Here is a 13,625-nt window from a genome sequence, read left to right as displayed (position 1 = left end):
CCTCATCTACACTCAGTTGCAAAAGTATTCGGACAGCACGTAACGGCGCATAATTTTGCAGTTTGCCGCATGAACAAATACAGAAATTGCACTTTGTAATGTATTTGGGCCTCTGGGTACGATGTCGCAACGTGAAACACGCGTCAAATACGAAGAATTGTTGTTGGACATGTGTCTGTTGCGTCATATTTCCTGAAAACGGCATGGGAAGGTGCAAGAAAAGTATTCGGACAAAGGCGGACAACGTGAGGGAATAGTTCATTCCGAGACGCACAGAGGGTGAAGCGACTGCAGTGTGTCCGACATTCCCGCGAGACGATAGCAATGATTAGTAAACACGTATCGCGAGCCTGTGCAGGTCGACGATGGGACGCAGAGGGAAGTGTTCTACGTTCGAGCAAAGGCAACTTGTCGTTCATCATCACGCGAAGGGGAAAACCTGCAGGGAAATTGCCGCAATAGTGAACATGAAGAAAAGTACAGTTCACGACATTATTAAACGGTTCGAGAAAGAAGACCGATTGGAATTCCGTTGCAGTACAGGACGGCCACGGACATTTTCACAGCGAAATGAACGTGTGATTGTGCAAAAGGTACAACAGAATCCGAAAATATCTGCCACACGAATTGCAAGTGAGGTCGAGGGAGACCTCGGTATAAAAGTTCATCCCGAAACCGTGAGGGGAGTACTACGACGATCGCAGTACCATGGTCGAGTGGCACGGCGAAAGCCATTCATAAATGCAGTGAACCAGAAGAAACGTATGCAGTTTGCGAGGGTATACGCCGAATACGATCAGGCTTGGTGGAATCGGGTGATATTTTGCGACGAATGTAAATTTACATTATGGCAAAGCGACGGAAAGGCAAACGTGTGGCGAAAGACCAATGAAGAGCTGAATCCCAGGAACTTCAAACCAACAGGAAAGTTTGGAGGTGGGAGCATCATGGTGTGGGGATGCATGTCCGGCAATTGGGTGATTTAGTGTTCATTGGTGATACGACGAACGAGGAAGCGTATTTGAATATACCGCGAGGACATTTGAAGCAGAGTGCACGACATGTAGGTATTGCCAACAACTTTCATTTTTATCAGGATAATGATCCCAAGCATACCGCGCATATTGTACAAATGTGGTTGCTCTTCAATTGCCCGAAAGTATTGCACCCCCCCCCCCCCTCACCAATCACCAGACCTTAACCCAATCGACCATTTGTGGGATAAATTGAAACGGACCCTCCGCGCGGACAACATCTATACGAAGGAGACCTTGAAAGAGAAACTGCGCCAAGAATGGGCAAATATAGGCCCAGATTTCACGAAAAAAACTCGTGGAAAGTATGCCTAATAGATTGGAGGAGGTATTGAAGGAGGAGGAGGATATTAGTGTTTAACGTCCCGTCGACAACGAGGTCATTAGAGACGGAGCGCAAGCTCGGGTGAGGGAAGGATGGGGAAGGAAATCGGCCGTGCCCTTTCAAAGGAACCATCCCGGCATTTGCCTGAAACGATTTAGGGAAATCACGGAAAACCTAAATCAGGATGGCCGGAGACGGGATTGAACCGTCGTCCTCCCGAATGCGAGGTATTGAAAATGAAAGGTGGACCCACAAGGTATTGACATTTTCGTCGTACAACTTATGAACATTTATTGGACAGTGTCCGAATACTTTTGTAGCAGCAGGGTGTGCAGGATGTTTCATTTTTGTTGTTAATTTTTCTGTTCTTTATGTTTTGGAAACGAAATAATACAATAATTCTTTTGTAATTAATGTTGTTACGCATATATATTGCTAATAAATATGTTTGGGTTTCATAGTCAGTGTTTCTCGAGTACTCATTGTGAAACTTCCCACTGTCCGAATACTTTTGCGACTGAGTGTATGTATATAAGAGGGTCATTCGGAAAGTAAAGAACGTTTTGTTTTGACACGTGACCGCGTCCCACTGACCACAATCGCCGATCGACCACTGACCTTGGTACTCATCCACTTCATTTTGACGGCAGCTATGATCCAATACGCTTGCTCCTACTGCTTAGCTGTGTGACTTTAAAATGTGAGAACAAATTGACGAACCCGCCAAGTGTGAGGTGTACAATGTTATCCTCTTTTTAAACGTGCAAAAAGTCCGTCCTGTCGAAATTTATAGACAGATAACTGAGGTTTACGGTTATGTGATGAACACCAAACATCAGTCAGGAAGTGCAGAATTATGTGTAATGGCGGACGGAAGAATCTTCACGAAGATGGCTCTAGCCGGCCCTCTGTGATGATTGACGTACTCAAAACGAGGACTGCAACGAAAATCCAAGAAGACAGGCGTTTCATAATTGGTGGAACGCACTCATTTTTTGCAGAAAATGCCAAATTCAGAAGAAGACAAAATCCCCAAGACTGGCTAAGTTTCACGGAAGCTCGAAATACACGGATATCAATGCGAGAAAACCCAATGATATTCTGGTCATAATTATGTAAAGCACACCAGTGGCAAAAACAGAATACCGTCACTGCACGATAGCGATGGAAATATTACCGATGATGATGCCACTAAAGCGGAGTTACTAAATACAGTTTTCCGTAATTCCTTCACGAAAGAAGACGAAGTAAGTATTCCAGAATTCGAAACCAGAACAACTGTTAGCATGAGTGACATAAAAGTAGATATCTTAGGTGTTGCGAAACAACTCAAATCACTTAAGAAAGGCACATCTTCCGGTCCAGACGGTACACCAATCAGGTTCCTTTCAGAGTATGCAGACACAATAGCGCCTTTCTTAGCAATCATATACAAGCGCTCACTTGACGAAAGGTCTGTTCCTAAAGACTGGAAAGTAGCACAGGTCAGACCAATATTCAAGAAAGGAAATAGGAGTAACCCATTCAATTACAGACCCATATCACTGACCTCAATTTGCAGTAGGATTTTGTAGCATATACTGTACTGAACATTATGAATCACCTTGAAGAAAATGACTTATTGATACATAACCAAAACGGATTCAGAAAATATCTTCTTGTGCAACACAGCTAGCTCTTTATTCCCATGAAGTAATGAGTGCTGTCGACAAGGGATCTCAGATCGATTCCATATTCCTAGATCTCCAGACGGCTTTTGATACCGTTCCTCACAAGCGACTATTAATCAAATAGAGTGCATATGGAGCATTGTCTCAGTTGTGTGACTGGATTCGTGATTTCCTCTCAGAAAGGTCACAGTTCGTAGTGATAGACGGTAAATCATCGAGTAGAACAGAAGTGATATCTGGCGTTCCGCAAGGTGGGGTCATGGGCCCTCTGCTGTTCCTGATTTACATAAATGATCTAGGTGATAATCTGAGAAGCCCCCTTAGACTGAAACTTCCTGGCAGATTAAAACTGTGTGCGCGACCGAGACTCGAACTCGGGACCTTTGCCTTTCGCGGGCAAGTGCTCTACCATCTGAGCCACCGAAGCACGACTCACGCCCGGTACTCACAACTTTACTTCTGCCAGTATCTCGTCTCCTACCTTCCAAACTTTACAGAAGCTCTCCTGCGAACCCCCTTAGACTGTTTGCAGATGACGCTGTAATTTACCGTCTAGTAAAATCGTCAGACGATCAGTTCCAACTACAAAATGATCTAGAGAGAATTTCTGCATATGCGAAAAGTGGCAATAGGCACTAAACAAAGAAAAGTGCGAGGTCATAAACATGGGTGCTAAAAGAAACCCGATCAATTTTGGGTACACGATAAATCGCACAAATCTAAGGGCTGTCAATTCGACTAAACACCTAGGAATTACAATTACGAGCAACTTAAATTGTGGGGAAGGCGAAACTAAGACTGCGCTTTGTTGGCAGAACACTTAGAAGATGCAACAAACACACTAAAGAGACAGCGTACATTACACTTGTCCGTCCTCTGTTGGAATATTGCTGCACGGTGTGGGATCCTTACCAGGTAGGAATGACGGAGGACATCGAAAAACTGCAAAGAAGGGCAGCTCGTTTCGTGTTATCGCGCAATAGGGGTGGGAGTGTCACTGATATGATACGCGAGTTGGGATGGCAGTCACTGAAACAAAGGCGGTCTTGGCTCTGAGCACTATGGGACTTAACATCTATGGTCATCAGTCCCCTAGAACTTAGAACTACTTAAACCTAACTAACCTAAGGACATCACACAACACCCAGCCATCACGAGGCAGAGAAAATCCCTGACCCCGCCGGGAATCGAACCCGGGAACCCGGGCGTGGGAAGCGAGAACGCTACCGCACGACCACGAGATGCGGGCGAAAGGCGGTCTTCTTTGCGGTGAGATCTATTTACGAAATTTCAAACTTTCTCTTCCGAAAGCGAAAATACTTTGTTGACACCCACCTACGTAGGGAGAAATGATCATCACAATAAAATAAGAGAAATCGGAGCTCGAACGGAAAGATTTAGGTTTTCCTTTTTCCCACGCGCCATTCGAGTGTGGAATGGTGGAGAAGTAGTATGAAAATGGTTCTGTGGTATGAACCCTCTGCCAGTCACTTAAGTGTGAATTGCAGAGTAACCATGTATATGTAGATGTAGACATTCCAAGAACTGTGTCGTACGAGACTGTTACAGCAGATCTGGGCTTAAAAAAAAAAGCGTGTGCCATATGGGTTTCTCGAATTTTGTCAGAGGAACAGAAAACCAAACGAATGCCAGCTGCATTGACATTTCCCAGTCCCTATGAAAAGAATGGTGATGAATTTTTAATGCAGATTGTCACTGGTGATAAGACTTGGATATCACATTTACACCAGAAACAAAGTACCAGTCACTGGAATGGCATCACTCGCAATCCCGAACGAAACAATCAACAACAACAATAACAACAAAATTGAGCACCAGAAAGATTATGGCTACGGTGTTCTGGGATCGTGAAGGTGTCCTGCTCTTCCACTACATGTCCAGAGGTGAGGCCACAAATGCAGCGGCCTCCTCTCAGACGCTTCAACGACATCATCGCAACATTAAAAACAAGCAGCGCTGATTGCTGACCACTGGAGTCATCTTCCTTTAAGATAACGCACGTCCGCATGCAGTGGGGTGACACAGGACTTGCTTCAACGGTTTCAGTGGGAAACGTTTCAACATCTGCCACACAGTCCGGACTTAGCTCCAAGTAAGTATCACTTATTTACCAAATTGAAAGATTTTTTCAGTGGACAACGCTACAGAAGTGGTGATGAACTTAAGAAACCGTCAATCAGTGGTTCAAAAATTTGGCGGCAACTGAGTATGCAGAAGGCATAGAAAAGCTAGTAAGATGGTACAAGTGCCTACTTTGAACTGTGGCTACGTAGAAAAGTAGCTTGGGTATCAAATTGTATGTAAAATACAGTTCCGTTTAATTATATCCGATATAAATTTCTGCAAAAGAAAACGTTCTCTACTTTCCTGATGACCCCCGTACATAACAGTGTCAGTCGTCAACAGTGTTCTTAGTCTGTAAAAAGCAGTGGGACTACACAACCTGTCAACCAACCAAGATACTGATTATTAAGACAGGCATAATGAAATCTTTTACATAGTCAGAATCAGAGATTCAATTGTACATGAAACACAGATGCGACAGAAACACTATTCACTGGACTAAATAATGTAAAAAACTCTCATCTAGTAAAAACGACTCTGTGACTGAGGCATTATCAGCTGTGTTAGTACATTTTGTAGCAAGAACTCCGTATACAGCTCTATCTTGAACCAATTTTATTACGCCCTACCGGTTTCGTGGCTTCTAGTCACATCATTACGTGCATATCTAAACAACAAAAAATAAACAATGATAGTGACTGAACGCCTGTATATCAAAGTAATAACAGACACATGAGCACCTAGTTATGAGAATACATGTGTACTTACAAAACTTAAAACATGTTAAACAACGTGGCGGAGAATATATAGGGCCCAGCCTTCATTGTCCGCAGCTCGTGGTCGTGCGGTAGCGTTCACGCTTCCCACGCCCAGGTTCCCGGGTTCGATTCCCGGCGGGGTCAGGGATTTTCTCTGCCTCGTGATGATTGGGTGTTGTGTGATGTCCTTAGGTTAGTTAGGTTTAAGTAGTTCTAAGTTCTAGGGCACTGATGACCATAGATGTTAAGTCCCATAGTGCTCAGAGCCATTTTGAACCCAGCCTTCATTATTATAACCATAATGTCCATAGGTCGGATGGGGCAGTGTTTAGGTTTCTCCTGTGTCACATCATGGTGGCGATCTTTCCGCCGGCGACTCATGCGCAGTACGTAGAGTTGTACGACAAGTGTAGCCTACCATAAACTACCATAAGTACGTAAAGACTACGGTAGTTTTCCTAACAGCTCTGGTCGGTTAAGGTCATACCCATATTACATGTATATTAGGTGTGTTGCATATCTATTAGGTGTTACATCATAACAACCGCTTTTTTTATGTATGCGATCAGTGTGTTACCAGATTCCTCTGAAAACCGGAAGCGGTGAACTGTCTAGAAACTGAGTTAAGGTATATATACAGGGCCAGGTAACCAACGGAACACTTTTGTTCTACATAGTTACCCTCCTGTCTGTTTCTTAAGAATGAATATTATTTACAGCAAAACTCAAATTGTGAATGTTTAATTCCGCTCTTAGTCGAAAATTGTTCATTTGAAACGTGAAACACAGGGATGTTGCAATAAAAATAAAGAAACCAGTACAGATTTATTATATAGCACTAAAAAATGCAGTTTCCCGCACAAAATATGAAATAAAAAACCTGCAAAACAAAAATATATCAGACATCACTACAATACTTCGTCGGACTGTTTCTGTTATTTATAAACAACTTCCATACATATCACTAATAGCAGGAAACTCTTCCCTTCGATCACTTTGTATTGAGTACAAAATAACAACAATAATTAAGTATTTTGTTATATTTGAGCTTGCAAACTGTACTTGCCTCAAAAGTAATTGCTTTCGCTAGATAAAAGCGCAGAAAATACGCGATCGACTAATTTTCTTTACTTATAAAGTGCCATTTATAATATGTAAGGGCATAAAATAGGCAATGGACTAACACTGAATGACGTGCGGTTCCAATTATATGGAGAACAAACAAACAAAAAACAAAGAGAAGTTGTCGGCTCTAAACAATCTGTAGCAGTTCCCATTGTTTCCTTGGTTTCCCCGGGTTTTCCCTGCGGTAGGTACATATGAGAAGGTGATTTCTGTTATATGGGCAATGAGGCTTTGTTTCAGTGCCTAAAGGTTCGTCTACTATTGCTGAAGACGCCCATTTATAGCCTCCGAGGTTTTCTCATGCATTAGGAGTGCCTTTGACCATAGTCTAATCACTACAAAACAGAAATCACCAAGTATACTGGCAATAGCTCGAAACTTTCACAGTAAGCTGACTAGGCAACTTACACACAATGCATGCACATTTGAATGCCTGCATTTAACATTCTAGTGGTTACACCGGTTATTAACGTACCAGCGATCTACAGTTTTATTCGCAAAATAACTGACGTATTATCTATAGGTAGTGGCAAAAAGTAGTGGAAAGCTCTATTTATTAACACCTTATCCAGCAGAGGAATGATACGTCTCTACAATGTGTTCAGCACACGAAGAATTTTTTATCTTATTTTCTGTAGTGGAAGCTTTTAAATTTCTTAGATCAAACACAGTATAAATGATAATGGTAATGGAAACCTCAACCCGTACTTTTTATTGTTCTATTATGGTCTCTCTTCAGTTCTGCCGGAACCTCGTAGCATCATTTCTATGTTTATCGCCGAAAAGAGGATGGCACGACTCACTGCTCTTAAAAAAGAACTGAAGATCGCAAGTCTCCTGATTTCTACAGCCGAAATGTCGTTGTATCTGCATCTAACTACGTCACCATATTAGAAGGCAATGTCTGGCCACGCGCTGTTCTTCATGCTGGTGCTGATTAGTCATATCACACAAAGAATCTGCTGAAGGGGAAAGGCTAATACGAGATTGCTCACTTCGTAGCATTATACGGGCAGATGGGACCACTCGATAGGACGTGTTAATATCCTGTGCCTTACATTAAACTACCATTAGTAATGTACTTTCTGTATTCAGAAAGAACAGAGAGAGGATTAACTGTGGGAAAGACAGAATGGAAAGAACATAAAAAGAAGAATAAAGTAATGGGTTACTACGTTTACGGACACGTTTCTGATGTGTTAGTGACGCTAAAGTTTTTCTTCGTCACAGATGAAAGTTTCGTCTGATCAGACAGTTACGATGTCAGCTATCAGCTCGCATCTCCTAATGAAGTGAAGTACATCTCCTAATCAAGGTGTATTATTACCATTAACTGCCATTTTGTGCTGTCACTGAAATTCTCCCCCCCCCTTTTTTAAATTTTTCATTAAATTTAATTAAGTTACTTGAGCAAGTTAATGAAAAAGTACGACTGTGACCTTGACTATGGATAATTAGTGATGCTATCACCAGATTGTTAAAAACTACTTCTCCCTATGATGTCACCGAAACAGGATGAGCGACTGGAACATAAACATCGAGTCCCCAGCACCATTACCTCGTTGGAGACGCACAGACCCACGAGAAGATAGAAAAACCTCAATCAGCTTGATTTGGGTCCTCACATGACTACCGTCAGTTAATAAACTGATGATAGGAAAACTGCAATAAAAATTTATCCTTATTACAGCTATTCATCAAATTGAAATTCTGAGTGTCTAGGAGAGGTGTAGAGTGTGTTTCGGAATAATACTGAAACGGCAAACAAATTTGAACATAATTCCGTGCAGTGCCGAGCTCTGGGGAAGGATGAACAAATGTACTAGTAATCTGCATGAAAGATTACTTTCGTGGCGGCGAGATCACACGATCGTGTCAGAATAATTGCTCTAACTAACGTTGCTTCACAGAAATGGAGAACTCACCACAGAAAAGTTAGTAACCTCGGTTTACATCATATTATTGTAGCCGATGTCTCACACGGAGACTTACATTCCTATGTTCCGTACGACTGGAAAAGTGCGGCTTTACACGTAAGTGACGACATCCGACCTTCAGTGACAGCGAAGCACAGAATCGCATCACAAAGACACCGAAAACTCATTGTATTTCTTTGCGGTTATGTCATCGTGGCTGTGCCATTCCCATGACGTTATAGTGAAAATGTACGAAACTAGTGCGACGATATAAAAACAACCGTAATAACGAAAATATTGATAAAAGCCATAAAGACGACGTGTTGTGATTATTGCAGTAAAATATTGTAAAATGATATAGAAAAATAACAATGAAAATTGCTTATAATACGAAAACTATGTATTTCAAGGATAATCTGTGAACAAAGAGGAAGACAGAGAAAAAACCACTTACTCTTCGTTTTTTTCTTGATTATTGATGAGAATGGTATGTGTTGGCTATTAATACTGTAAGAAAAATCATTCTTATGATAATAATTAATTCTATAAATGTACAAACTTGTGTTTTCCTTTCAATAGTGTAGGGGAAGGCATCTCATAATTATTACTGAATAACTTGCAGTTTTCATATACTGCGCTGATTTTGTTTCAAAAACGCCATTATGGGCGAGAATATAATTTTTTCATTACGCCACGCGGCTTAAAAATAGGAACTCACTCGCTGAGAATTATCGGCTTAAGTCTTTCACTTGAAAGTGAATTAATATTTTATTGCAGAAACCGTTTTTGTGTTAGCCTGGACCAGTCAGCACGTATCAGGTCTCACACGGTTCCCTACATAAAAAATCATTGTAATTCAGATGTAAATAGAAAATAGTTTTCAAAGAATTTTAATCAGTTCTATAACAAGATTTCAATGCGAACCTCACAGAAAGCCCAGAGTCTCTTCTCATTAACAGAACAATGAAGCTGGTCGGATTTTAATGTGCACGACATTTAGCTTTGCTACACTTCATGTCTTATACGTTAAAAACAAACACGCTAGACTGCTTAAACTCGCAGTTGAAAAGAAATTAACATTATTCGCACAACAATCAAAGCCTTTCACGTAACCCTCAAGATTTTGGTGCACTTTAACAATTCGTGTTGCAGAGCGACACTTCGCGTCTGCAAACGACGAAAGGTACGTGAAACATAATATTCTAATAACGATAGGCCCTCAGAAATCTAAAGTGTCTGAGGCCAAAGCGCCCAAGGAAAAGTACATTTCTTTTTATTGAAAATAGCAAAGTTCCGTTAAGGTGGCTTTAATGCAAAGCTCCATTAAGGTGGCTTTAATGGTGTCGCACTTTCCAATTTGCAACCTTTCATATCAGAGAGCATCATTACGTGTTGGTAGAATTGAGTGTTCTGCATTTACAACTGCATTTATCATTGATACTGGGAACAAGTCATCTTAATTATTTCTTGTGTTACACGAACATTGACAACATCAGACAGTTCGGATAGTAGTACACGGCAGAGAAATGGGCAACTCTTATCTTCACTGTTGAGCTGACGGGCTTTTTGTGGGTCACCGGGGAACATTTCACCGTGGGTGCTGGTTACCTGCTGTGGTCAGCGTCAGCTGCTGTGGTCAATTTCGCGCATGACAGAATTCACCATCTTCTAGCTTGGACTGCAAACACAGGCAGTGGGGCATCATAAAGGTGTTGACAGCTCGCCAATTTAATGCTGAATCACAACATGCTAGCAGTCACGCCATCGAGAACCATCTACCAATAACAGGCTACAGAAGACACTAGCCTGCATGACTACCGCCGCTGGCAACTGGAGATCAGAATGGGAGAAGAATATCACTACTAAGCTAATCATGGGAAAAAATTTCAAAGTCTGGATGTTCTGTTTACTGGTGACTCGCGTTCTGGGACATACGAACGTATCGAGAGCTGAGCAAAACACACACATACACACACCGTATTTCCGTACGAACGTAATGGACAGTGTCTTGAAAGGAGGATATAAGATGAACATCAACAATAGCTAAACGAGGATAATGGACTGCAGTCGAATTAAATCGGGTGATGCTGCGGGAATCAGATTAGGAAATGAGACGCTTAAATTAGTAAATGAGATCTGTTGTTTGGGGAGCAAAATAACTTATGATGGTCGAAGTAGGGAGTATATGAAATGTAAACTGGCAATTGCAAGGAAAGCATTTCTGAAGAAGAGAAATTTGTTAACATCGAGTATAGATTAAGTGTTAGAAAGTCGTTTCTGAAAGTATTTGTATGGAAGTGAAACATGGACGATAAATAGTTTGGACAAGAAGAGAATAGAAGCTTTCGAAATGTGATGCTACAGAAGAATGCTCAAGTTTAGTTGGGTAGATCACATAACTATTGACGAGGTATTGAATAGAACTCGAGAGAAGAGAAATTTGTGGCGTAACTTGACTAGAAGAAGGGATCGGTTGGTAGAGCATATTCTGAGACATCAAGGGATCACCATTTTAGTATTGGAGGGCAACGTGGAGGGTAAAAATCGTAGAGGGAGACCAGGAGACGAATACACTAAACAGATTCAGAAGGATGTAGTTGCAGTAAGTACTGGGAAATGAAGAAGCTTGCACAGGATAGAGTATCACGGAGAGCTGCATCAAACCCGTCTCTGGACTGAAGACCACAACAACAACATTACAGGATATGCACAAACGGCGGTGGAACATTCATTGTAGCCTTCAGAACAGAAGCAATATGTCACATTGTTTACTGCGTACTATCTGCATTTCTTTTTCCCTAGTCATTTTTAGGAAGACGCAATAAGCAATGGAGGGAAAATCCAGCTCCCTCACGTAACGTCATCAGCAACGGGGGAAAAAAGAGAGAGACCTGTGTTTTGCGATTCATACTGGCAAACGAGTACGGAAGGTGTGACCACGTCGCTTGTAAGTTGCGTAGTCAGCTTCTTGTGGAAGTTTCGAGCTATTGCCAGTATCTTTGATCATACGTGTTTTGCAGGGATTAGGCCGTGGTCTAAGGCATTCCTAACGCATGAGAAAACCTCAGAGGCTATAAAAGACATACGTACAAACAGTTCAGTCTGCAGTCTTACGTTTAAAATCAAGCAACTACGTCGTTATAGATTCTGAGGGTGTCTTCGGCAATAGTTGACAAACCCTTACGCACTGAAACACAGCCTAATTGCCCATGAAACAGGAATCACCTTCTTATATTCACCTGCCACAGGAAAGACCCGGGGAGACCAAGGAAACAATGGAAACTGCTACAGCTTGTTTGCAGCAGTCATTAAACGAAGACGAGGATGATTTGCAACACAGATATTTAAAGCTAACATTTAGAGACAAGGGCGTCCATACGACAGCTCTTAGAACTGGGGGGTGGGGGGGGGGGGGGGGGTAGACTTGTGGGTATGGTCTATTTTTAATATTTTGAAAGACGAATGGCGACTTTTATGTGACCATAAAAATTTCCAGATCCCATCATATTAAAAGCCTGTGTAATACTGTCTACTAAATCGTTTTCTTCAAAGAAAAGCACCTGAATACACTATATTTTTTTCCTTTCCATGAGAGCTGGTGTGGGATAGGGGGTGGCGCGGCTCCCTCCCTCCCCCCCCCCCTTTTTCCCATACGTATGGGCGCCCTTGTTTAGAGAAAATTAATGTTGACACGTTTCATACAATTGAAGCTAAAACTGTTTCTTCGAGGAAGCCGACTACACATCGCTTTTCGGCGTAATTGTACTCACGACACAGAAGCTGCAGCAGAAGCAATCCACTCAGGAGGGAAAACGCAGACTGGAGGAAAAGAGGACTGGCGCAGCAAAAGGCGGTGTGGTGTCGCGGGGAGCCACCGGCTTGCGTCACGCCGTCTGTTGGCTCTGCCACCTCATGAGTCATTCGACCGCACAGCAGGATGCTCTAGCCGAGAAACGCTACATTCGCCGAACCCGCTGCATTCACATTTTTTATTACGCCAGCCACATAACTCCGTGTAAAATTAAAGTGCTAAGACCAAAACTCAGGACGTCAAGCAGATCTGTGCTACGTACAACCATCACGTTTACAATAGTTAGTTATATTCTGTATTGCGCACTATCTATCCTGACAGTGGACAAGGCTCAATTTGCGGGACATGTGTTCCTCCAATAGAATGATACAAATTCTCGTCGTGGAAGACTGAAAACTGATATATGAAAACTGCACACTGCGAAATTTGCGTCCAGTACTCCCGGAAACTCCCTGCTTTTTTTTTAAGTCACTACCTACCCACACTCCGAGAATCCTCGTCCACGGTTTCGTGGGCTTTCCGATCGTGGGCTTTGCGACCCGTGACGTCAACATGGTGTTACCGACCACAAATAATTTATCCGTGGAATTTGCGACCGTCATAGGAACAGTGGGCGAGGCTATGCCAACCGTTTTGTAATAAGAACATCCCGTCATATTTTATTAAGACTTAGGACTGGCTATGCACATAGCACAGAAGCATCTTTAAATGTGTGTTATTTTTATTATTTTTACTTTTTCTTCATTCTGCAACATTACTGCTGCAAATAATTCAACTTATTGTCTTATTTTATGGATCTTAATTTCTGACTGAATGTTTTGTAAAAAAGCCAGAGATTTTAAACATCTTAAATCCCCCGCGTCATTATATATTCTCAAAGGCATATCAACCGGGGGGGGGG

The 13,625-nt window shown here is 42.1% G+C and overlaps 1 protein-coding gene across 1 annotated transcript in view; it reads right to left on the bottom strand.

The window, feature by feature from the left end:
- LOC124596623 (cytochrome P450 9e2-like) overlaps positions 1–12,731 on the bottom strand; it is a 72,352-nt gene extending 59,621 nt beyond the window's left edge. The window contains exon 1 of the mRNA XM_047135849.1: positions 12,684–12,731. The gene's annotated coding sequence lies outside the window, so the exon portion shown is untranslated. The remainder of the gene's footprint in view (positions 1–12,683) is intronic.
- Between the last annotated feature and the right edge of the window lie 894 nt (positions 12,732–13,625).

The sequence above is a fragment of the Schistocerca americana genome, chromosome 2 (genome assembly GCF_021461395.2).
Source record: "Schistocerca americana isolate TAMUIC-IGC-003095 chromosome 2, iqSchAmer2.1, whole genome shotgun sequence".
Lineage (NCBI taxonomy): Eukaryota > Metazoa > Arthropoda > Insecta > Orthoptera > Acrididae > Schistocerca > Schistocerca americana.
Note: the sequence above shows the minus strand (reverse complement) of the source record. Positions and strands in the feature narration are given on the sequence as shown.